Source organism: Phasianus colchicus, chromosome 5 (assembly GCF_987193195.1).
Source record: "Phasianus colchicus chromosome 5, bPhaCol1.hap1.1, whole genome shotgun sequence".
Classification (NCBI taxonomy): domain Eukaryota; kingdom Metazoa; phylum Chordata; class Aves; order Galliformes; family Phasianidae; genus Phasianus; species Phasianus colchicus.
In genome coordinates, this window is record NC_143440.1 from 19414172 (window position 1) to 19441589 (window position 27418).

Consider the following 27418-nt stretch of genomic DNA (forward strand, 5'->3'; position numbering starts at 1 on the left):
CAGGGCACTCTGCAAAGTCCAGAATGTGCGTAGAAGGCAAAAAGAATCATAGAATCATCAAAGAATAGCCTGGGCTGAAAAGACCTTAAAGATGATCTAGTTTCAACCCCCTGCTATGTGCAGGGTTGCCAACCACTAGACCAGGTTGCCTGGAGCCACATCCAGCCTGGCCCTGGATGCCTACAGCATGTGGGGCATCCACCTTTCTAAGCAAAGAAAAGGTGTGGAACTGAGAGGGCCCAGCTCCAGACTTTTGGTTCTCAATGGGTCCCCAACACTCAGGAATGACCCCATCCCTCAGTCTACTGCTACTTTGCTATGGTAAGTGTGGAAATTCAGAAAGCAATGGATGATGGAAGATTTCTGACTTTTGAGTGCCATTCCCAACATTTCATTTATTATTATTTTTTTTAAATTTTTATCAAAACTTTACAATTCACAGTTATGAACTGCTTTCACAATTGAAATATATATTCAACTTAGGTTACAGATCTCTTTTTTTGAGCTTTTCACATATGTAAAGAAACTGAGTTATTTTCCTTTTTATTCTAGACACTCACATTTCAATAAACCTCTACTATTTTCTTTTTTATATCAAAATCCATATTCTGCTGAACACGGATGTTCAGAAACTGAGTTTCTCATGATGTAACATCTGATGTTTTTCTTTTTCAACATGTGAGGAAAGGATTCAAATCCAAATGGCTGGACAGATATTACTGCTTTTTAGTACAATGCTCATCTGCTCTTCTCATAACAAGATATTATGCTTTTCACTTGTCTCTGAATTCTGTTTTTTCATTCCTGAATATGTAGTAATTTTGTTTGTAATATATTTTATTTTTTTTGTGAATTAGCCTGCTTTATTACTTCGGTTGAAAGTTATACATGCCATGAAATAAGCAGAAGTGAATAGATCAATATAGAGGATAAACAATTTTTCTATTATGCAGCCCATTGCCAAGCAATAAACATTAAGTGCAGACATGCAAAATGAATGCTGTCTGTGTCCTGACTTGCCTGAAGTTGCATTTTTCTGCAAGTGTGTTTTACTTGCTGCCTCTTTCCAGGCACATTCAGTGGTGTGTCCGCCTCTGTGCATTTATGTTATCAACCATAGCCTGTTTTGTTTAGAGACCTTCAAAAAGAAAAATGAATTGGGTGTGACTTGCTCTGGGAATGTTCTCAAAACAAAAGTTTGGGTGGGTGATCAGTTTGTTTTGACTTGCCCCAGTATACAGTCTAGAGAACAAATGGGGAAGGTGAACTCAGATGATAGCTCAGAAAAGCAGAAATCCTGGATACAGGCACCAATCTACTTCAGCAGAAAGGAGGCATATGAATATCTTGAAGGGAATTTCCCTGCTGATTTTGTTTTTTCATCGCCTTAACATACAAGCTTGATTTTCACTGACATTGCAATTCCTGCACTGCCAAAGGAGGGGTTGGGTATGACCATGGTAAACACATGATGAAAGGCACAAAAAGCAGGTACAGAAAATGATGCCTCGCTGATCACACTGCCAGTGAGACACTGAAAGAAGCTTCTACACTTGTTACCTTCTTTCAGAGATAAGTACAGGTTTTGGCATTTGTTTAGCATCAGCAGCATAGAATTATCTATGTTAGTGCTGGAGCCATGAGCTGCTGGCACAACGGATCTCGCACCTGGCACGGAAAAGCTGAAAGCACCATGGCTGTAGGTCTGTAACTGTTCTCAGGCGAGGGGAATTTTCTATCCTCATCCACATAATCATAAAGAAAGGGACAGAAATGCAGGTAAGAAATTCCAGTCTCCTTCATATAGTAATTCCCAGGCTTCTTCCATGATTAACAAATAGAAATACATAAATTACTATGCACAGTAATCAGAGCTGTAGTGCTTGATGACAGGAGGAGTGACACAGCCTACACTTGACGTGGTATTCCATGTAAGGCATAGATGGTATCTCCTGAGAGTGCTCCTCCAAGTTCTCTTGTTTTTCACAGAAGTATGCTCCTAGGCTCTGAGAAGAATGTCTTTACTTTGTTGGTTCACTGCATAGAAAAACCCAAAAAAATAAACACCTGTTCATACTTCTGTTGATCAGTCTGAAATGTTTTGATGCAGACAATAAATAGTATTATTTCCTGGGCTACCTTGATACTATAAGATCAGTAATGAAGCAGAACATAAGTGCTTACCTGGTCAAACATGATATTTTTCCATAAAATATATTAGCCCAGAGTGAGCCTAGTAGTTTTCTTTGATAAATGCATGCTACTGAAATAGTGATGGGGTAGAGAAAAGAGCAACCTGGAAAGACCACAGTAACCTACAAAACATCTTGAATGAAGTAATTGCTTGTCTAAAAGCTAATGATTTGGTCAAATCATTGCTATTGTGAGGTTGTGGGTTTCCTATTACTGTCATAGTGGCATTAATATACTGAGAAATTCAGATAGTTTATCAGCATCCATTAAGGAAGGGAAGGAAACAAGGACAAAAGCCTGTTGTTTATTCAAGGTTGTGTTTTATTTATCCTCTGGCTTTTAAAAGCCTCTTGTATTATGTGCCTTGTGGGCACTGAGGTTTCAATTTAAAAACATTACTACTAAACCAAACAACCAAACTGACAAAAGTCATCTCAGGGAGAGCAGCTGAGATGTAAAAGCAACTCAGTACTCACAACACTCTTTGAAGTAAAAGCCTTTCACTAAGGTCTGAAGGACAATGACCCCAAAATCAGACCAAATGCGGAAATTGTGACTCTGGTGAAAAGGATGTTCTTACTTCGGCTCTTTGGAGTATATATCTATGAACTCTCAGCATTCTGAGTTTCTCAAATGGAAGCTAAGAGGATGTGAAGGATGGTGTGATTCAACTGCATCCCTTTGCTCACTTCACACCATGCTACCATTAGGGCACCATGAAGCACTGGGCACTTACACATCTAGTACAAGTTAAGAATAAGCAGGAAAGGAAGAGATAAGACAAATAATTCTATGCCTGTGGCCTGAGAAGTATAAAAACCTGTGAGCTTTCTTCCCAGTGCTATCTGATTTTCCAGGCTTTTTTCTCAGTTCAAGGCTGACATTTTTCTTTTGTTAATTGACTCACAAAACAGCAAAATATTGCAACTTCCCAAAAATGGCTCATTCACCCATTATTATTGTTATTATTTTATTATTTCCTTTTCTGATCCATCACTGTCAGAAGGACTGTGCTGAGGTCAAACTCAGTTGAATAGAAACAGCTACTAAACCACTCCTCTGCAAGGCTGTTCTGCATTTGTTTGCACAGGCAGCTTATCCTTCACCACCACCCAAATGCTCAGGCCCACCTGATCAGGCTGATACCTAGAAATCCCCACCTCTGCTCTAGGGAGAGAAGCCCTCTCTGAACTGCTGGCCCTCAACTTCATCCTGTGCTCCCTTTCCACATCATCAGAAGCAGCTTGTTTTGGACAGTGGTAGAATTCTGCATGTAGTGCTGAGAATTCAGGGAGTCCTGCCAGTAACATGTTGCAGGTCCAAGAGGCTCAGGCAGTACTCCAGTCTTGGGGTCCTATTCTAACAGTCCAACAAATAAATAGAAGCTCACTCTCTGATGCTAGTCCTGCTAAACAAGGATGTTAAAGCATTAAGGAACCTCTTCTTTGAAAAGATCTTCAATATAGCTCTCAGCAGACATCAAAACTCTCGGAAGGGTTCAAATTGTTATTTGGGGTCTTTTATCAAACAGATACTTTCAGGGTGCTGACACTGCAATAAGTTCTATAACACTGCTTTGTCTTCTTCAATTAATATCTGACATTTTCCTCACATAGCTGGCCCTAAAGATTGATTTCTTTTTTTACCACTCTATAAAGCTGCCTTTCCCAGACCACTGTGGGACTGAGGCTTCAGTGGTGTACCTCAGCATCACATTGATACTGTCAGGAGTGAGGAGTGACCATACCTCTTCAACTGTGGGAACACGTGGTGCATTTGTCATCAAATTGAACATTATCTGTAGAGTCAGCAGTTTTTCAGAATTACTAGTATCTTTGACTTGCACAGCTAGACTAAAAAACAAAATAATCAGATGACCTGAAGACACAGAGCAACTTGGATGGATGAACAGGAGACCGCATCTCTGCAAATCGCTATGAATCCCCACATACACAGCCTGCAAATGCAGAACAAAACAGCACTTATGTAGAATTTAGCTTCAAAGAGGAGATTTCCAGTCAGATTCTGTTTTATTAATCAAATCAGCATTTGTTTTCTTTTGTAGAACACGTTGAGAGCAGGCTGGCTCTCACTACATAACACAGATGTAAGTATTTCACATTGGTCTGGGTGGATGACTGTATATATATAGGTGTGGGTGGGTATATTTATATATGGATCAATGGGCATAGAGTTCCTGGTCAATTCACCAGTGTAAATTGGTGGTGCTCTCAGGAAAGTTATAGCACCAGTTTGCAAAACATCCTTTCTATGGAAGGGTCCTGCAAACTTATCAATTTTTTTTTTAATATGCTTTGTTGAGGGAATACTGAAATATTTAGAAAAGATTGAGAGGGAGGCAAAGAGCAGCCAGGACTCTTTTAAAATCCTTTTGCCACAGAAGTCCTAAAGCATTTTTCTGCACTCTGCCCTGTCCATGAAAAGGGAGCAGCAGCCAATTGGATTATAGCACTGCTGATTACTTATGATTTCCTTCCTGTGAGGACAGGCCCTGATGTGTTGTTTTCTGATAACACTGGCTCCTTTAAAGCAATAATGGTGGTACAGTTTCCTGCCTAATCGTAGAGCAATTATTGTACCTCAAAAGGGAAAACATTTAGAAGAATCCAGTTTTAGCTGAGAAGTGATAACAGCAACATTTTTGTGCAAGTCTATGGTTACATTCGAGGTCATTCAGCCACCTTTCATAGCAGCACATGACAAAAATCAAAGAGAAGAGAGGCAAAGAGTTGTTCTTATCTACTACCATCCTATGTGATCAAGATTCCCTGTCGCTTGCATGGGCTGGGAGATGGGATTTTGTTCATGCTCATCAATTGTAATTGAACTTGGAATATTTTACCTCCACATCTATAATTAGGTGTGAACAGCACTTGCTTTTACTGATTTATTTTCAGTAATCCATATTATTGCAGCTAGTGACTTTGGCCAAAGGCCTTGCTCCTTCCACAAGCAGCAGGCTGTCCTTCAGTGGCTTGCAAAGATGTTGCTAGAGCCATCTTTGCCTAGCTGGTAAATCCATGCCTATATTCAAATGAATTAGGCAAATTAGCACAAGAACAAAATGAGAGCTTAGGGGGTTGGAAATATATGGCCTTCTCACATTAGGCAGCCTTACTAGGATGGGGCTGTGGTAGTTTGCTAAAGAAGTGGAATGAAATTGCACTGATTTACCCTGCTAAGTGCATCATCTTGTAAGGTAGCAATTTCACTTATGAGTCCAGTGCATCTCAGAAATATACAACTGTGGTCTTGCAACACTGGGTGAGAAACAGTGCCAGTGCTTGAAGTTAATGTACTGGTGGTTCAGTCTTTCTTAAACTTGCACTTTGAGCTTAGTTTTTACGCTGGTCTTACCATATTGAGCATCATGCCATTTGGCCCAACATTTCCTCAATGACAGAACTAATTTACTTAATTATGATGTCAATTTAAGAGGCTCATTCTTCAAGTCTTACCCTCACAAAAGGTTATTCCAGCATAGTGATTTTACTAAAAACAGTACTGGTCTGTAGTTCTGGAAGCGTACTGGCAACCAGAAGGTCTGGTGAAAAACAGGCTCACCATATAGCTAAAATTTGTGAGATGCACTGAAATCTGTTGAATTCACTGTGGCATTTCCTCCCTAGTTCTGTTCCTAGCTCTACTCCTGCCCCATAGCATGAACATGGGAGATAATATTTAAACACCTCATTGACCCATTTTGGTGGGTAACTGACTGCAGAAATGAAGTCAGAAATGTGGCACCAGAAACGTGGCACAGTTTGCTTGGACTCCTGGCACGTTTCCTGTGCACCCAGGCATCTCGGTGCTGAGGCTGAAGCATGTGCTTCTCACCTCCTTGCTGGAGAACCCTCTGGATACAAAGGGTGTGTGTGTGTGTCTGTGGTGAGAGAAGCCCTATCTCACTGAAGTAGAACAGAGAAAGGAAATGACTCAGTCATCAAAAGGCCCTCCTTCCTCAGGGAACTATCCTTAATCAGTATTATCCCGCTACAATAACACTATTTCAGAAGGACTGTGAACCAGAGCACTGCGTAGCCATGTAAACTGCTTCCTGTATTTGCCAAACAAAACAGCTGCAATGCAGAAGTGCCAGTGCTTCTATGTTAAGGTTCACCAGTTTCATAGAAAGGTACTCACGTTACTGGGAGCAGCCTGTTGGTTGGTCTCTACCAAGTTCTTGGTACCAACTAGCAGCTGACCAGTATAGTATCTGCTCTGGATTACTCCCAGCAGATACTGGTGGGGTAGGCGGCCAGTCAGATGTCCACCTACACCCCTTAGTACTGTGACTATATAAATATATATATAGCAGTAGGAGACAGCCACATATCAAAGCAAGCAGTCACTCACAAAAAGCAAGGAGACTTGCTTATAGCTAGGCAGCAGTTTGTCACAAACAAGTTTCTTCTGCAGAAGCTAAAGACAGCTTACTAACAAGCTCACACAAACCCTTTCTTATGGGCTAATCACCTGTTCAGGCCATGATCTGTATTCTTTCACAACAGCACTCCACAACTAATAGAATTTATCTATTAGTCTTGCTATGATAAAACAACAAACACTGCTGTTAATCCCACCTCCCATCTTGGTGCAATCCTTCTCCCAGAAAAACTCCTTTTCAGTTTGGAGCTGCCTTACCCACTCTTTCATGGTCTTTCTTACCAGCAAAGAATAAACCAGACTGCTTGCATTTTGCTTGGCTCAAGATGCCATAGCTATGAAAACTGTCCTCATTACCCTTGCAAGAGCTATTGCAAAGCTCCTTCCTGGGATACCCTGATTAGGCGTTGCTTTAGAATTAAGCTGGGATACTTTGTGCTGCTTGCCAGGAACCCTGTACAATCTCTACCTTTTGGTGCTTGATAATAGGCGGCTACAGAAATTGGCAATAGAAGCTATAGAATAAAGCAATGGGTCCTTCAGAGCCCAGGGACCAGGAGCATTACAGAGACTCAGCTCTTCATAATTAACTCTGATTAGACACAGCCACAGATGTGCAGCATCTCAGCAACAAATGGACCATTTGTTCTTCTTTGATTTGATAGAAGAGAAGCTCATGATATGACAAGAAAATGCCACTTGTAACAACTTCTCTCACCATTCCCTTTTATGGCTGTCAATCAGCCATCTCTGAGGCTGAGCATGGAAGGTTTGCAGGCTGACTTCTGTATGCATCCCACAGTGAAAATCATACCCTGGATGGGACAGAAATTTCTGTTCCTATAGTCAGGTCTACTGTTTGCTGCATTTGAAATTATGGAAGGAACTAAAATCTCATGTAGGAACCAAGACTCCACTGTAGCTGGCCCTGTGTAAGCACACAGCAAGCAGACTGACTTTGATTTGAGGAGCTTTCACAGCAGTATCAGACAGAATGGAACAGGTGAACACAAAACAAGACTGGATAAATACTAAATAACAGTGGTTACCCAGACTAGATAATAAGCATGCTAAACACACACTGGATGAAAAGTACTCTTGCATATGTTAATTTTGATGTCTAAGCTTTCAAATATGCAAAATAATCTCAAATGATGTGAAAAACTTAGCTAGTAAAATTCACAAGATTTTTTTTTAAGATCCAAAAAATGAATTTTGAATATATAAAAATGAACTTTGAGCATATCAGTCAGATAATTATGTGTCCAAGACGACATTCAAGATGCCCAACTACCCAGGATTACTTCATCAGTGTAGACTTCGCTCCTGAGAATAAATTAGCTAATATCCAAACAGACTTAATATGGGCATTTCAATATGCTTTGTAAACACTGGCTTTGAAGTCTTTCCATGAAGGCTTCATAGGCTTACAGAAGTCTGACTGCCATGGCAGAACTTCGACTGGGAGGTTTCAAAAGAAAACTTAGCACCAACCTTGGGGTCTGGGTTTGGTTCTAGTGTTTGGAGTTTTCTGCCAAATGTATTGGATGTTTCAAAAGCACAAGGACTAAAACAGAAATAGAACAGTGGAAAAGAACATGTGCCTCTACTTTTCTTGGAAATGCACGTTACAAACTTCAGCTTCTATCTCAGCTAGTTTCTGGTTACTGCCTCAGTGGGAATGATAAAAATGCAAAATCAATACATTAGGATCTCCTCATAGCAAGAGGTGAAACTAATGGCCTAAATTTATGGCTGATGCAATTTCATTGCAGTCACTGCAGATTCTCACCATATGCTCAGGCTATTTTACACATGATGAAGCTGAATGGTATTGATGGTACTGTGACAGCTGTGATGTCTTATTTCAACTCTGAAAATCTGTCTGAAAACTTTCCACTCTATAATAATCCTGAGGGGGATAAGCGTAGAAGCAGCATTGCATATCTGATGTTCAAGTCTTTGTATTAGATTTGCAAGAATAGCATCAAAAAATTTGCCAAGAAAAATAGACTGTCCTTTAAGTACTCTTTATACAAATAAGATATCACTTAAAACAAAGCCATGCCTCAATTAAAACCACAGATATTAAAAGAGACAATGATGGCACCAATGAATTAAGTGCGAGACATGGCTAATAATGAGAAATGGCAAAAAAATTCCCTTCCTTAATGCACTGACTGCCAGGAAGGGTACAGATCTCCCAGTTACCTGCTTTAACTGAACTTCTAAGTGCCAGTTGAGGTTAGCATTCTTTTCTACACTGGATAAGGTCTTACCTTTACTTTGCTGAGAAAAAAAAAAGATTTTTTTGTATTTGGGATTCTGTTCAAAAAACACTAAAATCAAAGTGTTCTTTCCACCAGCTTTGGACTAGAAAAATCAACTGATGGGATGAGGAAGGATGGTCTTTGAAGGACTTGGGAAGATACTAATTCAAGTATTGGCTGTGCCAGAGGTTCCCAGGGTGCTCTAAGGAAGACTGCCTCATCTGCCTGTGGAAGTTTTCCATTTGTGTAGTCAAATGATGTGCTGCTTCCCTTCTACCACCTTCCTCTGGCTTGTCCTTGGAAACTCTTTGGAAGGGATCCATTTCATACAGGAGTTTTTACAGCACCTGTCACACTGGAGCCCACACTGAGGTAAAATTATGAAGAAGGTCATAGGAGTGAATGGAAAATGTGGTTTGTCAGGAAGAACATTACTTATTAAATATTATTTGAAAAAACAAGTAGAGCTGACCAGTATGGTATTTTCCCCAGGATTACTCCCAGCAGACACTGGTGGGGTAGGCGGCCAGCCAGATGTCCACCTACACCCCTTAGTGCCATGACCATATACATCTGTGTGCATATATATACACTGCATATATACACACACACACACAAGTTCAACTAGCAAAACACTGAATACTTTATACCACACTGCTATTCTTCATTTTAATTTACTTCAATGGACTGTCCTCATATTTTGTGCTGAAGGTAAAAAGCAAGAATTTGTTAAAGAAATTCTCTTACAATTTCATTGTTAGAAGTGTCCACCAGAATGTTAGCATTTTTGGATTTTTGGCTTAGCAAAAACCAATTTTTTTAAAATTAAAACAAAAATATTCGCATTTTATGTTACAATTTTGAAGGTGAAGAAAGCTCTAAGTACAGACTTAGGTTTGGATTTGAAATATGCAATGCTTTTTCCAGTTTCTGAAGGTTCAAGACTCAATTTTTCCTTTAAAATTACTGCTGTAAATATGGAATTACACTTTCAAAACTTAAAAAAAAAAAGATTATGGCTACAGCTCAAAGGAAAAACACAGCCAAGCTTTAATCCAAAAGAAAATTAATTAGATGCTTGATAAAATAATGAAGAAACAAAAGCATCAAGAATATCAGCAGGGCTTTCCAGAATTTGTTTTGATATTTATATGAAAATTGTGCAAACAAAGTACCACAGGAAAACCTAGATATGTCTCATTCTTTTGCCATACTGCAACCATGTAACTTCAAGCCATTAAAAAAAAGGTAGATAAATGATAAATCCAGCAGCTGTCTCACTTGAGATCTCACTGACCCAGTCTGCAGTCAGCATCTCTTGGAGCTAGCTCAGGGTTTTGGGAAGATGAAAGGGAGCGATTTTTAGTACAAGTAGACTCAAATATCCCACATACTGTCTGAACTGTCTCCAAGTTGGAAAAGATGCAATAACAGTCTGTTGAGCCACTTCATATCATCATCACGTGCACAGAGGCCCAGACTGCACAACGAAACATGTCCTTCTTATTTAGAATAAGACAGTAGCTGTGACTTCTCCTTTCCACTGAGGTATCCAAAGGATGATTGCCTGGTACCAACCCCCCATTCTGCATGTTAGATAGGGACAAGGTCATTCTCCATCTCAGAAGCATCTTATTTGGCATCTGCAGGGCTTGATTCAATAGTATGACCCAGAAATGCTTCCCACTTGCTATTGGTGCCATACGTTACCTAAACAGTCAAAATCTTTAACCTTCTTCAAACAGTTTTCTGAGAGATGAGCCAGTACTGTACAACAGCAGTACCACCAAGACTGAGAGACTGTTCCTAACAAGTCGCCATATTTTAAATAAACAGTGAAGCTTTGGGGGAACTATTTAATGAGATTCTCCTTACTCTTTAGAATACCAGAAATAACATTTGCATTTCAGCATCTATCACCATTCCAATCTACTTAGTTTCACCAACCTAATTTGGCTAGATCTTTTTCCCTCTAAATTTGCTAGCTATGCATCCTATAGACATTCCCATTCATAATAAATCATGAGCATTAGGGATCTGAATATGTTTAATGTCTATAATAACCCAAGGCAGATTTGCAAATGAAACCTTTGTTTATTATGGTAACTAATCAGGAAAATCTTCTTTCAAGATAATAACATTAACTCAGAAAGGGCAGAGGCACAATAAATCAAAGTCCTTGGTAATACAAAGGGGAAAAAAAATGGGCATACCTGGATAAAAGATATGATCCCAGGTGGGTTACCATTCAGCTTAGGGAAAAACAAAATCAGTCTTTTCTGGGCAAGATAACTGAGTAAAAAGCTAACTTCAATATCAAAAAATATGCAGGGTCAGATTTATCTTGCCTTTGTTAAATCAAGTCCATAGAGACTTCTCAATACAACCAGATCTATCCAAAGCGTAGGAAAATACAGTTACTAATCAGTTGCAACAGATTCTTGTCAGGTTCTCCAAAATTACTTTGTAAATGTCTTTTCTTCAATGTTAGACTTGTCCCTAGCTATTAACCATCTGCCCAATTGTAGGACTACTTGAAAGACTACTTAGTGTTAAACCTCAGAACAAAATAAATGTTCTTTAATGCAAGCTAATGTGTATAAACATATGGTAAAATAGATCGCCTTCTGATGGTTATATAAGGCAACAGGAAATACACCCACATGAATTGGTCTACACACAAACTGTGCAGTCAATGTTAACTTAAGAGAGCTCCCTTGAGAATACAACAATATTTGCTGTAAGCTAAAGGGGAGAGATTTTTCTATGTAAGGAAACATTCATATCACTTCAGACATGTTTCAGCTCCTTCCTTGTTCCCCAAGCTTCTTATCTATCATCATGTACCCCTATTCCTCTAGACATGCCACAAAGCAGTTGCTAGCCTGGAATATTTGCAGACAGAAGCCTAGTCCTTATAACATAGAAATATTCTGGCAAAACACTATAGGGCTGCACAAAATCTCAGTTAATTATGTTCTTATGTGGTTCCAGATCAAGAGCAGATGTGGTGCAGAACATCAGCTTCCTTCCCACTATGCTTTAACCAGAAGTACATGAAGGATACAAAGTCTACAGAACCCTGTAAGAAAGGCAGAATACTCACAACTTAAAATCTACCCAATGAAAGTGCAGTGACAACTGCAAGGAATGCTCAGAAAGGATGGCTACAGAAAAATGCTGTGTGTAGGGAGGGAGTACAGACTTAACACACAGAGCCAGGTTACTGGGAATATCAGGGTAACCACAGCAGGCCTGGCCCATAAGAGGGCCCTCTTAAAGGCTGCAGGTACCCATGAGGATGAACAGCCAGGGGAAGCAGGCTGTTGCTCCCACTGATCCTAGCTGTGGGGAGCTGAGAGGAAACCAGCTCTAAGGATGGTATTCCCTTCAGGTTCTTCCTTAGAGTAAAAGCTTTTAAAAAGGAAAGGATGGAGAATTAAAAGACAACAGATTGCTGGCAACATCCCTGACTGCTGAAAGGCTGCAAGAAGGCAAGCTGGTCTCCTGAAAGCATAATGACAGGTGCCACTCTGCTGGCACCTCACCTGAGGTAATCTTCCCCCAAATTTTTCATGCATGGGGCTGTAGGTTTGAGCTTTGCCAAACATGCTAAGTGAACAGGCTCTGTTTTGCCAAAATGCAGCTGAAGGAGCTGATAAACTTGCTTAACAATAGAGAAAGAAACACAAGGTACAAACATGGGCAGTGAAGCTGAGGCACAAGTTGCTGAGTGCTTTCTCTGCAAGGCGATGATAATGGGGAGACAGCTATCCCTCCTCCCATATGTCCCAGCAACTCAGAAAGAGCGAGCAGAGACAGAGGAAGGGGAAAGGCTGTGTGGTCAGTGGGTGGGGTGAGCCCACCACCCCGCACCATCCTTATCGGCGGTCACAGAGACCCAAACACGCCTTTCACAAGGGTGTGTAAAATAGTCTTCACAGTGATAGCAACGGAACCAACTGAGAAAAGGCCTGAGAAAAGAATTAAGAACAAAAACTTGTTTTTTTTTTTCCCTTTTCTTGCCAAAGCCATCCTGAGCACAGAGCCTGCAGCCCTGCAGACCAAAACATCTGTGTTAAGCAAAACACCTCCAAGTTTTTCTCTTACTTTTGGGAAATGCCCCCAACAGAACCTTTGTCAAATGCCACAGTGTGTGCCGGGGTACAGTGAGAAAGGAAATGTACTGAGCTCTGAGTAACTCATGTAGGAGGGCAAGCAGGGTGAGTAATACGGAGTAAAAAGGTGCTTAATCATCTGCTGGTTGGTTTTTAATCTTCAAGCTATTTCTTACTTGCAGGGAGCTGAACATAAGTATGCCTTACACATCCTGAAAGACTCGACGGGTCAAATTCATCACTGGTACTACACTGTGGATGCAGTGGAGACAACAATCCAAAGTGATCTAAGGATTTGCTCTGCAAGTTGCTGAAGTTCTTCACATCTGCTGCAGTGGGAAGTGGAGGGACTCAGAAGCCTCACCAAAGGCACAATGAATATCATAAACTGGGTACAAATACAAAGGAGGGAAATTATTTTCCTCAAATACACTGCTGGGCAGGGAAAGCAAGGAGGGAAAAATAAAAATGAAAGGAGGCAAAGGGAGATAGGAGAAGTTAGAGAAAAAAGTTGAGGAATAAGATGCTGTATATGATTAAGGCCAAACTTGTAGCTGGAACACAGTGACAAGAAACCACACAGTTTACTGTCATGGAAGCACTCAAGTGCATCCGTTAACATAACGACCCATCTTTATGGGAACAACACACAGAAGGGTTTTAAAATTCAAATCATAAATACTTAATGCTAATCTTTTTTTTTAACGTGTAACAGAAATGTGAATAACAATGAATAACAGAAGAAGTCATAGTAAAGTCAAAGTCACAGTCAACTTCGCTGTTTCCATAGTACAAAAATAAGGCAACATTTCATGATGTTAAAAGCACTTCTTTTAATAGCCAAAGATCTTATTTTCTACCCAATAAGCAGTCAAGCCATACAAAACATTGCTGTCATGTTTAAAATCTAGTATATACAATAACTTCAGGCTGGATTTTCAGTTCTTGTGCAAATAATGAAAGCATTCCCAAACACCTCCAGGAAAACCAAACACATTTTCCTAACCATCTGACTACTAACCAACAGAAACTAAGAAAAGTGTGCCCTAGTGGTGCTTTTATTGTTTCTCTTTTCAGAGTTGCTCACTAAATTTCAAGTCTGCCTGTTGCCGAAGTCCTGCAATGGAAGAAAATAGACTGCTGATCTGACCTAAGTTCTCCTCCATCATCTGCAGCAGGATGACCTGTGAAGTACCCTTCCACTCAGACCTCTTCATCCTTTGAGTGCAGGGACTGGGGATGAAATCCAAAGCACTAACACAGTATGATCCATACATTGTTTAGAAGTGTTCATAGCAGCCAGAAATTTAAGAATTAAACTACACTTCCCAGTAGAGTTATCTTGTTATATCTCATATGTCAAAAAAAAGTACCTCCAAGACCACCTGTTCTATTTACTACTGTGAGTAGCAGAAATTAGTTATATATTAAGCTTTAATGATAAAAAACACCATTGGCATCATGAACACGTTGTGTATGAATGATTTAAAGGCACTTTGCAAGAACAGACACATTAACCTGTAAGGTAGTGCTGAATAAGTACTTAGCCAGGATCAGAACAGACAGCACAGTGAATCAGTTAAAAAAAAATGAGAAAGGTTTTGGAGCTTGTACAAAAACACAAGCAGCTGTGGGGGTGAGGGAAAATACCAGGTGACTAGCTGAAGGCAATAGCTGTACCAAACCCAGCCAAAGGAGATCCTGCTGATCAAAATCATTATGGAGGTGTAAGCTTATTGTCAGTACTGAGAAAAATTCTGATGAAAGCGATAGTCAGCAGATCAAAGCCAGCAAAGACAGAACAGTGAGAGAAAACTGGTGTGGCTTCAGACCAGGGTGAAGTTGCATTAATCAGATATTCAGATTTTTACAGCTGATGGGGAAAAAAGGAAGAATGAGGTTCAAAAGTGTTTGCTATCTTCCTTGATGCCATGAAAGCATTTCATTTGGTTTGGAAGGAGCTATTGTAGAATACAAATGATACAACAGTCAGGTAAGCATATTGGTAGTATAAATGCTGGGAATCCCTGCAGTGCTATTGGCAGAAAATTAAGCAACTGATTCAAACCCAGCCTGGTATGACACAAAAGACCATGAATTCACCAACACTTTTTACACGTACTTCAAATGGACATTAGGATAGTAAATGAGTTAAATCATGTGACAAAGGAAGATTCAAATTTCATATTATGCAAATGATATTGCATAGTTTTCAGATAAATGAGGCAAAGTTGATTATCTTTGCAAACTGACAAAATTACTGTAGTCAACTTGGGTTTTAGCATCTACCAATAATATAAGGTATTTCCCTTTTGGAAAGAAAGCAGACTTTTTAAATATACTCAGGGAATTTAACTGCTACAGGAAAAGTAGGAAAACAAGATATACTTAGGCAAAAACTTATACTATAAAAGCATGAAGGTAAGAAAGAGCATTAATAGCCTATAGGTCAGTCATGGTGGCATTAAATAACAGCATCTGTTATTCAGTATCTAAATGCTGCTGATGAAGGAGTTCTTCAAAAGGAAATGGGCATAATGCAAAGTAAGAACAGCAGAGAATCTGGGAGCAGGAAAGGATGTTAACTCAAGGTTTGGGATTAACTACAGTGGAAAAACATGGCAATGGTGGAGGATCCTAAAGAAGGGACACAGATGACAATGACAAAGGCATTCACAGACGCACACCAAAGGCTGTGCAGTGCAGAAACTGGCCTGGAACCAAATGGCTGGACATTTCCTACAGGCAAGTGATGGGATTGCATGTGACAGAGGCATAAGCACTAGACAAGGATGTTATACTATCCCTGAGTTTGCACAAATGAGACAGGAAAGATGACATATTGAAGTCCCTGCCTTGGCCAAATTCCAACTCAATTAATTACAAACCTGCCTTTTAAAACTCCCTTGAAGTTTCAACTAGATAATTTGTTCTTCCCTGCGTGTCCTATGAGGTTGAGAAGTGTCACAGCCCACCGCTGAGCCATAGCATGATTTCAGTGTGCAATTCTTATGTCAGGTCACATTACTGAAGGCTTTGGGACCCTTGAAAATGGAAGTGCTTGGTAGGCCAAAGATGATGAATCCACAGAAAAATAGCAGTAGTCGCCTTGCTATATATCTTGCCAGTGTGCAATTTTTTTTTTATGAACATGCTCATTAAACCTCTCTTCTGCCTCCTAGTGGATAAAATACAGAAGAGAATTGCAACTGAAAAGGAAGACAAAAACTAAAAAAAAATGTAGTTTTGTATTCCACAACATAATTACTAACAGGACCTGAAGGTAAGACTCAGGCAAAAATCTGGTATTTGTTACTGATAGCAATAACTCTTGCATTCAGTTCTCACACTTTGACACTAAAGCTCATTAGGATACTTCCACTGATTGCAATTGTACAAAACTGAGCTCTTCTCTTTCAGAATTGACCCAACCCTATGCCAAGAAGGCCAAGGATACTAAATATTCAATACAGAACTGATTTTGATTACTACAGACAGGTCCTGCATCAATTCCTGGCCACAATATAAATAATTCCAATCCTAATGTGGAGGACAAAAAAAAATTGTCTTCTCTGCCAGGAGGCTTTGCGAGAAGGTGGTTTCCAATCTAGCATAAGTAGCAGCATATAGGAAATGCAGATTGCCACCTAATTTTTCTTCAGGTGAACTATCAATGCTCAGTTTGGTTTCCAAAGAAGTTTAGTATCCGCAGCTTACACTGATGTTTTGTAAATCTGCAAATTAGACTAATGATACATCAGCCTTAAAAATCAAGTAGTGCAAATGCAAAGACTCCTCTAAGCTTGAAGAATGTGTCCAGATCTATACATTTATGCATACTAGAAATTACAATGAAACCCAAGGGTTTCTTGATGAGGAATGCATGTTAAGACTTGCTGGAATTATTTTCAAAAAGGTCTTTGTTATTTTATATTCTGATACATATATTAGCTTTGTCATGTAGGAGAATAAAAAAGTCAGTCAAACTAGCTGGAGAGCAGCTCTGCTGAAAGAAACCTGAGTGACTTGGTAAACATTGGCTCACAGTGTGCCAGGCAGCAAAGAAGATCAGCAGCATCCTGAGCTCTGTTAATAGGAACACAAACTGCCCAGAGAAGTTGGGCAGTGTCCAACCTTGGAGGTTTGGGAGATGGGCCTAGAGAGCACCTAGTGCCTTCCAACCCGAGCTATTCTCTGATGATCTGATTTGAGGTATCTCAGATCATAGAAGTTATCTAGAGTCAAAGAGTTCATAGATACTCTTCTGGAAGAGAGGTATTTCTGATTCTTATCTATCAACTCCTTAACTGATTCAAGCAGACAAGAAGATGAACTTCAAAGGCCTCAGGAAGAAGTGTACCTCCTTTGCAATCAGGAACATTTTGACATCACTTTAAGTGGGGCTGAAGTGTGGCCCTTAGGCTCGAATCTTCACCCTGGTTTGCCTTTAAGAGGCTACAGTGGAAGCCAAACCTTGGCTTAGGATCAGCCATTCCAAGTCTCCATTCTAACCCTACCTCTTATTCTTCCTAAAACCCATTAGAACTTCAGTGACAATGTAAAAAACATTTAGAAATCATTCTAGTGGCCTATAAAACAGAGAGGTCAAATATACAATAAACACCTTAAAGGGATGCATCTTAAAAAGAGTCTACAGCAACAGTTACAAAGCACAAATTCGGTTCAGAAATACATAATTTCCAGCACCATTAAGAAATGGATGGCAGAGGTTTTCCAACATGCTTATCTGAGTCCCTTCCATCTCACCTCTCTTAGCTTTCCCCTTCCCTGCAAGCCATACAGTAAATCACCTGCAGAGAGTATTGTGAAAAGATGCTGAGAAGAATCACCCCCATTCCCTCTGCATATGCTGTACTACCCTGTGTAGGTCAGAAGAGCTGTTTCATGCTCCCCTATAGAAGAAGGGGTGGCTGTTCCGAAGTGACCCCCCAACATTTCTCCCCATTCGCAGCGCAGAGCAGCCCAGCCATAGATACGGGGGTCAAAAGTAATTTAAAAAGCGGTGCTTGAGCGCCCTCTAGTGGTTCAAACTCCAAATACTTCAGTGTCACCCATCACCTCTTCACCTCAATATAATTAATACATCCCCCCTAACGACTCATGTATCTCCGAGTTACAAATAATTTTTAAATAGTGGCTATCGTTATTTTATTAAAGTTATTAATGGGCACTCAAGCAGAGTTTTTCATTACACAAGCACTGAACTGGGGGTTGGACTAGACCAGACAATCTTTAGAAGTCCCTTTTAACACTATCCTTTGATTCTATGAATTTAATATCATGGCTGTGTATCAAGTAATATTTTCCTTTTTATTCGACCAACTAGCAAAATGCAACTGTCATCCTACACTGTGTTTCCAAGGGTCAGTTGACAGTGAAAATTCACATTATCCACAGATAAAAATTCATTCCTTGAAAGCTTTCTTACCACATATTTTAGGTATCCTTACTGATCCACTTTCTGTAACAGCCATTCAAGCTCCTCATAGAATACCTAAATATATGTGACAGACAGTGCTAATTTTCATTTCACAGCAGAACGCAAAATTGAAAAAGAACTGGGTGACCCAGTTATGGAAATCTGGTAGCCCTAAGACCAAAGGACAGATTAAAGCAAGGAACATACAGTAGACAGCAATGACAAAATACTTGTGCTGTTTTTGAATAACTAATAACTTTCAAGCCTGTGCCCAAGTGAATATTTGCATGAAACATTATTCACAAACCTTTTCAAATGTTAATTGCAACCAGTCTTGCAAAAGCAAGCACCCTGGTTCACAGACATGTCATTTGAATGTTTTCATTTTTTGCCTACACTCTGTTTATTTTAAAACAATGCCTTCTTGTTGGCCTGGCTTTCTTGTCTTAGTTACTACTTTAAACATCATCCCTTCAACCAGACTGCTTCTCAAGTAGTCTGCAGGAAATAGGAATGTTTGTCCAGTAATGATCCCACACAAAAATACTGGGTCATATGAAGCCTTGTACAAGTTGTATATCCCCACTGCTTATTCCAAATCACATATTTGTTCATTGCAGTGCAACTCTCCCACAGCATAAGAACTGTAAGTCATAATCTGCCAAATAATGGCATGTCTGCATGCTCTGAGTCCTGGAACTGCTGAGTTGTGATGGCAAAGAGCACATCCAGCATTTCTCCGAATTACAACAGCTTCTTCTGACTCCTTCACAGAAAACTCTCATCCTTAAATTATTTAGTGCTCGCCTTCCTCCAGCCTCATCTGCCATCTTCTTCAAAGACCCTGTGCTTCCTTGATAGCAAGTCTTGGTAGCAAATCCTTGCACAGAGAGGATACTCCCCTGGCAACTGCCCTTCCCCATAGCAAAAGAATCACAGAATGGCCAGAGTTGGAAGGGACCTCAAGGATCACGAAACTCCAATGCCCCTGCCACATGCAGAGCCACCAACCTCCTCATTTAATGCTAGACCAGGCTGCCCAGGGCCCCATCCAACCTGGCCTTGAACACCTCCAGGGACGGGGCATCCACAACCTCCTTGGGCAGCCTGTTCCAGCACCTCACCACTCTCTCTGTAAAGAATTTCCACCTGACATCCAACCTAAATCTTCCCTCCCTTAACTTAAAACCATTTCCCCCTTGTCCTGCTGTTATCTATCCTTTCAAAGAGTTGATTGCCCTCCCCTCTGTAGGTTCCCTTTAGATACTGAAAGCCTGCAATGAGGTCATCCCACAGCCTTCTTTTCTCCAGGCTGAACAAGCCCAGCTCCCTCAGCCTGTCCTCATAGGAGAGGTGTTCCAGTCCCCAATCATCTTTGTGGCTCTCCTCTGGACCCTCTCCAACAGCTCCCTGTCTTTCTTGTACTGGGGGCTCCACGCTTGGACACAGTACTCCAGATGGGGCCTCACAAGAGCAGAGGGGGACAATCACCTCTCTGTCCCTGCTGGCCACCCCTCTTTTGATGGAGCCCAGGATACCATTTGCCTTCCGAGCCGCAAGGGCACACTGCTGGCTCATGTTAAGTTTTTCATCTATCAAGACCCCCAGGTCCTTCTCCACAGGGCTGCTCTCAAGGACCTCTCCTTCCAGTCTGTAGGGATGCCTGGGATTCCTCCGGCCCAAGTGCAAAACTCCGCACTTTGCTGTGTTGAACCAGGTTCACCCAAACCCACCTTTATGGCCTCTCAAGGTCCCTCTGAATAGCATGAAGATGCATGTTGATCTGTTTCCTCAGAGCTGCAGTGCTCCATCCTGCTAAGATTTTCAACACTCAGCATGTTTGCAAATAAAGGTAGCAATCTAAGTTGTATCTTTATTGAAATACTTTCTCTAGCTTGCTGTTGGATTAGGGCTTTCTTTGTCTCCAACAGCTGTCCTATGTACTGCCAAATACAAGTGTCGGCTCTTGCAGTGAGCTCCTTAGGTCTAGCAAGGCCTCCTGCCTCCACATGGCACCTGTTACAGAAGTGGTGATGCAGTGAATCTTAATAGGCCTCTGAGGAACTGTTGCAAGCATGCTTCCAAATATCATGACAGTAAGGAAAATGTTCTGCATACCAGCCAAATTGCACTCCCTGTTAATTCTTCATGACATTTCTCAGCCTTCATCCTGATGAAAATTTCTCTGCTATTAAGTAATTAAAACATGATGCAATTATTTTTCTAATTAGATAATTGTTCTGCTTTGCAATTCTTGGAGTGCAATATGTTATTATTGCAATACGTTACTTACTAATGTCAGTGAATGAATCTTTTTCTAAACTTTAAATCTTGTGTTGGTCCCTAGATCATCTAATATTGTGCTGCAATCTCCTTATGAAAGCTATTCCTAAATTTATTTCCTCAGCTGTGCTAGAGTCCTAACCTGTGCGTTCACAACACACTCAAATCACTGCCTGATGAATAGCTCTGCTACTTTTCAGAGGTAATTATAAGCCATTACTCACTAGCTTCTCTAGAATTGCCCAGTGGACTTCAAGGATTTGAAGATGAAGAGGTTGGTCTTCATGTGTGGAAGGATTATCACTCCAAAAGTGACTGAGCAGTCATGCACAGGCTGTCAGCAACTGCTTCACAAAGGAGCCAGGAGTTGAGGGCAAGCACTGATCCTGCTGACCAGAGCACAAGCCTGCAATACTTGTACCAGAACAGGACAGTGACAGGTTCCAGTGAGAGGCCATCAGTCAAGGTGATGTGACAAAGACTGGATGTATCCATGTCAAACCAACAGAATCACAGAACATCCCTAGTTTGAAGGGACCCATAGGGATCACTGAGTCCAACTTCTGGTTCCACACAAGATCATCCAAAAATCAACCCCATGTCTGAGATTGTTGCCCAGACACTTCTTGAACTCTGGCAGTTGGGGCCATGACAAGCCTGTTCTGTGCCTAACTGCCCTCTCAGAAAACATTCTCCTGATATCCAACCTGAAACCATGTCCAGGAGGGCTTGAACACAGGCCTTTTCCAATGTGGTTCAGGCTCAGTGTCCTCCCCCTCAAAAAAAACAGATGTTAAAGGACAGGAGAAAATTAACAATAAGTCTGAATTTATGTAGGTAATCACTTGTTTTAGCATGATTTTTAGTCTTTCATTTGCTTGGTTACTTTGGTTGCTTAGCTGAACAGAAGAATTTGTACACTTCCTACAGTGTTGAGAAGTCAGATGGAAAAGGCTTACAATGCCAGTGGCACTGCTAAAGACAACATGCCTTCAAAAGGTAGCCGTAATACTGGCACACTTGGAAATATTTGTTTAATGGAACCATTAGTTTTTCCTCAAAGTACCTGTACTTTAACATAGAGGCTGCAAATACTGTTGTCTACAGCAACTTCCAGGTCTTTCAATCACACTAAGCACACTTGACTTTTCCATACAAGCATATTTTGTAGAAGCAGTTTTCAGTATTTCCTTTTTCTTTCTATGTTGTTCTGAAAGAGACATTACTAAAATGCAGCTGTATGATAAATCCTGAGATAAGCAGGTCAGTATAAACAAGTACACACAACATTAAAGTGATATATTCTCACATCAGTGCAGAGATTTACATGTCAGCACTATTTTTTATTTTGATAACAGGAGAGACTTTGCCATTTGAAACCCTGTATAGGGTTTTTCAGCTGAGAATCAAAATCATAGAATCGCCTGAGTTGGAAGGAGACCTTTAAAGGTCATCTAGTCCAACTCCTGAAATACAAGCAACAAACCACTTGTAGATTATAGATTGAGCTGTATAGCAGATCTTTCTACATTAAGTTAGAGATGCTATGCCATTATTCATGAAACATTCAAAGTGATTGGGAATAAAGGAGTCAAATAACAACCTACATAAGTTTGTCATAGCCAAGATGTGTCAAGGTATTTAATATCCTTCCTTGAAGAAAATCATGTGGACAGAGGAGAAGTAGATGACAATTTGACTTTAGTAAGGCTTCTAGTACTTCCTCACACAACTTGCAAGCAAGATAAAAAATATATGGCCTAAATAAAGGCACTCTAAAGCAGATGCAGAGCTCATCTATTAAAAGAATAATTGCCAGTGATTCCTTGTCAAAATGAATGGAAGTATCAAGCAAGATATCACCAGACTTTGTTCATGTTTTTACACTATTAAAAGTTTTCATTATGACCTAGATGGTAGAACAGCAGATATAAAAGTTGGAAAGAAATATCAAATACTTCAGAGACAAAACAAAGAAGTCACTACGAGAGATTTAACTCCATGATGATAAATTTAGACAACAGTAAGAAACTTCATGAATTCATGTTGGAGGTTAATAGGCAGGTATTTCTGCAGATCTGACGGTGATAATGGATTACAAGCTGAAACTCAGCATACAGTGTGAGTTAGTTGCATAAAAGCAAACAGCATATATAGATGCAAGAACAATAACTTATCCTGTGAGGCACACAATGTAACTGCACCATGCTGTCATCATTAAGAAGGACTTCACTGAAGTAACGTATCAGTTTTAAGCACTATACTTGAAGGTATGTACAGATCCATAGAAGACCCATAGGTTTGAGAAGAACGTCAAGAATGATCAGAAATATAAAACACATCACCAGTATGAAAAGACTGAAAGAACAGAGGTTGCTCGACCCAGCAAAGAACACCACAAAGAAATGTAAATGTTATCATATTGTGTTAGAAAGACAGCTTCAAAGAGAAAGAGCTGGCATTATGCATGAGGAAAGTGGCTGGCAGACGCAAACAAATTGTGAATAGAAAACTGCTGGTTAGGAATGTATTTTGTTTGGAATTGCAACACCTGTCATAACAATACCCAAAATAGTCATTAACAGTAAATAAATATAAAGTTACTCAAGATCTTTGGAAAAATAAGTAAATTAGAGGGGAGATAGACATAAAATAACCTAGATCATCTGGTAAGCTTGGTCCATTCAAATGAGTTAATTCAGGCAAATAGAAAGTTCTAAGCAATTTGGATCTGCTCTTCGACGCAGAGACTTTTTCTTTGGTATTTATGACCTTCCTGTGTATGCACTAGCTACAAAAAGCAATGCTTGAAGTATTTTGCATGTAGTACACACAGCAAGGTACTACCCCACCCTGGCTATTTACTTTTGAAAGTTGAAGGTTTTTGTAAGCAAATATTTTTCATAAACAGGCCAAAGAACTGTGACATCAGTAGAAACAAATACATTTTATAACAATTTTCCATCAATGATTTCATAGACAAATCTATAATTCAGCTGCATTTGGTATTGAATTGGAATATGCTAGTTTTGACTAAGTATGCCAGACATTTAGTCTCCTTTGAACCCAAATATCTTCTGAATTTTTTATGGATCTGGCTGCTACCACCAATGTTTGACATCCATTGTACAAAATTCGTAATTTAATCTTATTCAGATAAAAACACCTACTGAGTTTTTAAATCTTTATTCAAAGAGAGGTTTATTTTAACAGTGTTTATTTTTTTTCAGTCAGCCTTTGGCATTCGATAGAATGGGAATTTCTCTGCCTTGAGAAAATTCCTTTGGGAAAAGAAAACCTAGATAAAGTGACAGCTTTCTAAAACTGCCTGATAAGCAGTAGGAACTGCAGCTTCTGAAATATGCAGATTAGGCCCATCTTTAGGCAGCAAAACTTTGTGGTCTCATTCAGGAACTGTTTGACAAATAGATGTATGATAGTGTGCAAGAATAATTCCATTTTAGCCTTATGTATTCTATTGGGGGGGGGGTGGGGGGAATAGAATAAACAGATGTTATTCACTACATTACTTGATCATTCAGAACAATTCTGAGTGTGGGAGCAGGCCCACAAAATAAGCAAAGAACAATGTGCTAGGTCAGAGCTCCTAATTTTGGAAAGGCAGCATACTGATGCACTGGGTGGGAATGCTGGGGAGACAGAGGTTTGGCTGCTATCTCAGAGTGGCAGTAAAAAGATGTAAGAACACAGGCCTGGAAAGAGGACAACATGACTCTACTTGGGTGCTTCGTCTGCCTATGTACGAACAGTCAGAACAAGGCAGCACTGCAGGAATACACAGCTCACGCCCTTGGAGTTTGTAAGGAATTAAGGAGAGACTTCTTCCCTAGAAATGGCCTGTACAATGCTGAGGTGATGCCATTCATTTGTTTTTTAACTGGGGAAAGAACAACAGGGCAGGGAACTGGTAGTACCTTCCCATAGGATTTTCCCAGAAGGAGGGCAAGGCTCATCTTGCTGGAAAGTCACCAAGCCCTTTGGCCATGAGGGGAAGGTGGAACAGGAAGGGCTGAGAAGGTGTGTCAGGACTAACAGAACTGATGTACCAAGACTGATGAGAAAAACACTGCCTGAGTCCTCACTTCAGTGAGAAAGCTTTATATCCCCACAGACTATTTACACAACTGAACAGGTACAGCAGCAAGCTTAAAGAGTTGATTTCTTCTCCAACTCTTTTCTCCTGTAACAGGTTGGTTACATTTTTTTTTTTTAAGCTACATCTGCATCTGTTTTTGCTCATTTGCTTTTCTGAGGGCTGGAAACTCAGAGAAGCTGTATTCAGACTTTCTAATAACAGCTGATGTAAAATAATGGTAGATAAAACCTAGAGAGCTCTAGCATGGGAGAAGTCTCTTGAGAAAATGAAGAGCAAAGTTAAATATCTCCTCAGTTTGGATCTCCATACTGAAAGCTTTCCTTTATCTTGAGCAATGTTGTGGTCTAAAGGTTCACATCTGTGGAAGTACCACATGTACTTTCACTGTTAAGGGGACTTTGACTTTCCATAGTGACCAAACAAATGTGACTCCAAAATAAGCAGCTCCAGATCTGACCTTCATTTACCCTGTTTGCAATAATAAAACACAAACCCAGTGCCCTCCAAATAGATTTTATCTAATCCAGAATTACGCAGAAGTGTGATTTTAACCAGATAGCTAACTGGTGAAAAATCCTGAATTCTAAATCAGAAGAGACCAAACTAAATGGTAAATGTAGAAGGGAGAAGTTACAGCAGACTGAGTCACACTAGATTTGCTGATTTATTCTAGACAACTCAGTCAGATCACTACTGCAGTGAATGACAACCACCTCATGCTTCATGACCATTTATATAGTATTATCCTTCTGATTACATAGGACTTAATGTTTACAAAAGTTTCCATAGTGTTCAAGTTCTTAGCTCCATTCTCCAAAAAACACAGATTGTTTCATTTAAAGACTTCACAATAAGCAGTTTATTAACAAAACAATCAGCTGCCTGTGTCTACTTCTTAACTAAGCACACCTGTAAAAGCTAATTCTTCATCCTTTGTCAGCCTGCCTTTCTATCAATTAGCTCGACTGGGTACTGAAGTGCCATGAAAGGAGCTACACAGTGGATGAAGCTGAGAACTTCTGCTTCAGCTCATTCAGCAGCAATACAAATCACAGAGGCACACAACTTAATTCAAAGAAGAAAAAAGAAAATACTTTTTCATAATAAGCAAGAGGGGACACATCTCTCTGATAATTACAAATTTAGTCCAGAGTGTTAATACTCCCCCTTTTTGTACTTGGCTCCTGCTTCTCCTTCTGTCTCCTAGGAACAATAATCTCCACAGTCTCATACATCTGTACCTGGGTCATGGCCTAAGGAGCATATGTAATATGACGTTTGCAAATCCAATGAGTTATGGTACTAACAAAACTGCTGAAAAGCACCAGGATATTTTGCCATCCGAAGGAGCTAGTTTTGAAGAATACCTGACAAAAGTCAATTAGTTTAGACCCTACAAATAGTAATATAAAGTAAGGCCCTTCTAGTTCTCCTGGATTTCAGTGAGCTGTGACCAGCATCTTCCCTGAGTTGGGATACCTCTCAGTATTACCAGATTCTCAAGGCCATCTATTGATGGGGCCAAGACAAAGTCATCTGTCTCAAGCCAGTTTCTATTACAATCCACTGAGGAATACTGCTATAAAGTGAGTATTTACTCCAAACTCAAGTAGAGAGAGATGTTACATTTAGGCTAATTTATTCTTCCTCCATCCACCTCCCCACCTATATACGTGTTCTATAAACACATATTTGCTTCACTAGCCTGAGTGTTCAGACATTTTACTGGATCCACATATTCCTGTATGCTTAAGTACAAACATATATTCCATGCTCAAGAACCATGCCCAGACAGCATGGGGTGCATGAAAGGCAGGTCCTGCTCAACTAATATGACTTCCTTCCATGAAGGAGTAACCCACCTAGAAGGTGAGGGACAGGCTGCTGCTGTACTCTACCCCAACTTCAATAAAGCCTTTGACACAGTTTCTTGAAGTATTTGCCTAGAAAAACTAGTAGACTATGGCTTAGACAGGTATGCTCTGCTAGGTAAAGAACTGGCTGGACAGCTGGGCCCAGAAAACAGTAGATATAACACAACAAAAACCCCAACAATGAAAGCAGAGCAGCAAGATGCCAGACTATAGCAAATGAAAATTTGCTCAAATACAACAGCCACAAGCACAAAAACAAAGAAAAGAAGCTACTTACCTTCCAAGGATCTCAAGTAAGCAGGGAACTCCAGCAAAACACTCTTGCCTCCACTGCCAACCCTTAAATGAGGTCTGGGAAGGGGTGGATCCTGGCTTCTCACCTTCTGGTCACTCAGGTGTATTGCATTGCATGCACCTGAGCTCACCTGGGTTGGCCCTGCCTTCCTACCAGGTGATCAATCACTTAGCATTTCTGCTACAGTGGTGAATGAAGTTAAATCCAGCTAACGATGAGTCACGAGCTGTGTTCCCTAAGGACTGGTATCAGCACATCTCCTGTTTAAAATCTTTGACGACCTTGATGAGGGGATTAAGTACACCCTCGGTAAGTTTGCAGGTGATATCAAACTGAGAGGAAGTACTGATCTGTCTGAGGGTAGGTCCTCTCCTTCAGAGGGATCTGGATATGCTGGGTTTCTGGACTGAGGCCAGCAGGA

General features: G+C 40.3%; 1 long non-coding RNA gene across 1 annotated transcript; it reads right to left on the reverse strand.

The window, feature by feature from the left end:
- Positions 1–382: 382 nt before the first annotated feature.
- LOC149917787 (uncharacterized) lies at positions 383–27011 on the reverse strand. The gene is made up of 3 exons (XR_016466809.1): positions 26980–27011; positions 3941–4150; positions 383–2037 (listed from the first exon to the last, which is right to left on the reverse strand). It is a non-coding gene; the product is annotated as an uncharacterized LOC149917787 (long non-coding RNA).
- Positions 27012–27418: the final 407 nt, after the last annotated feature.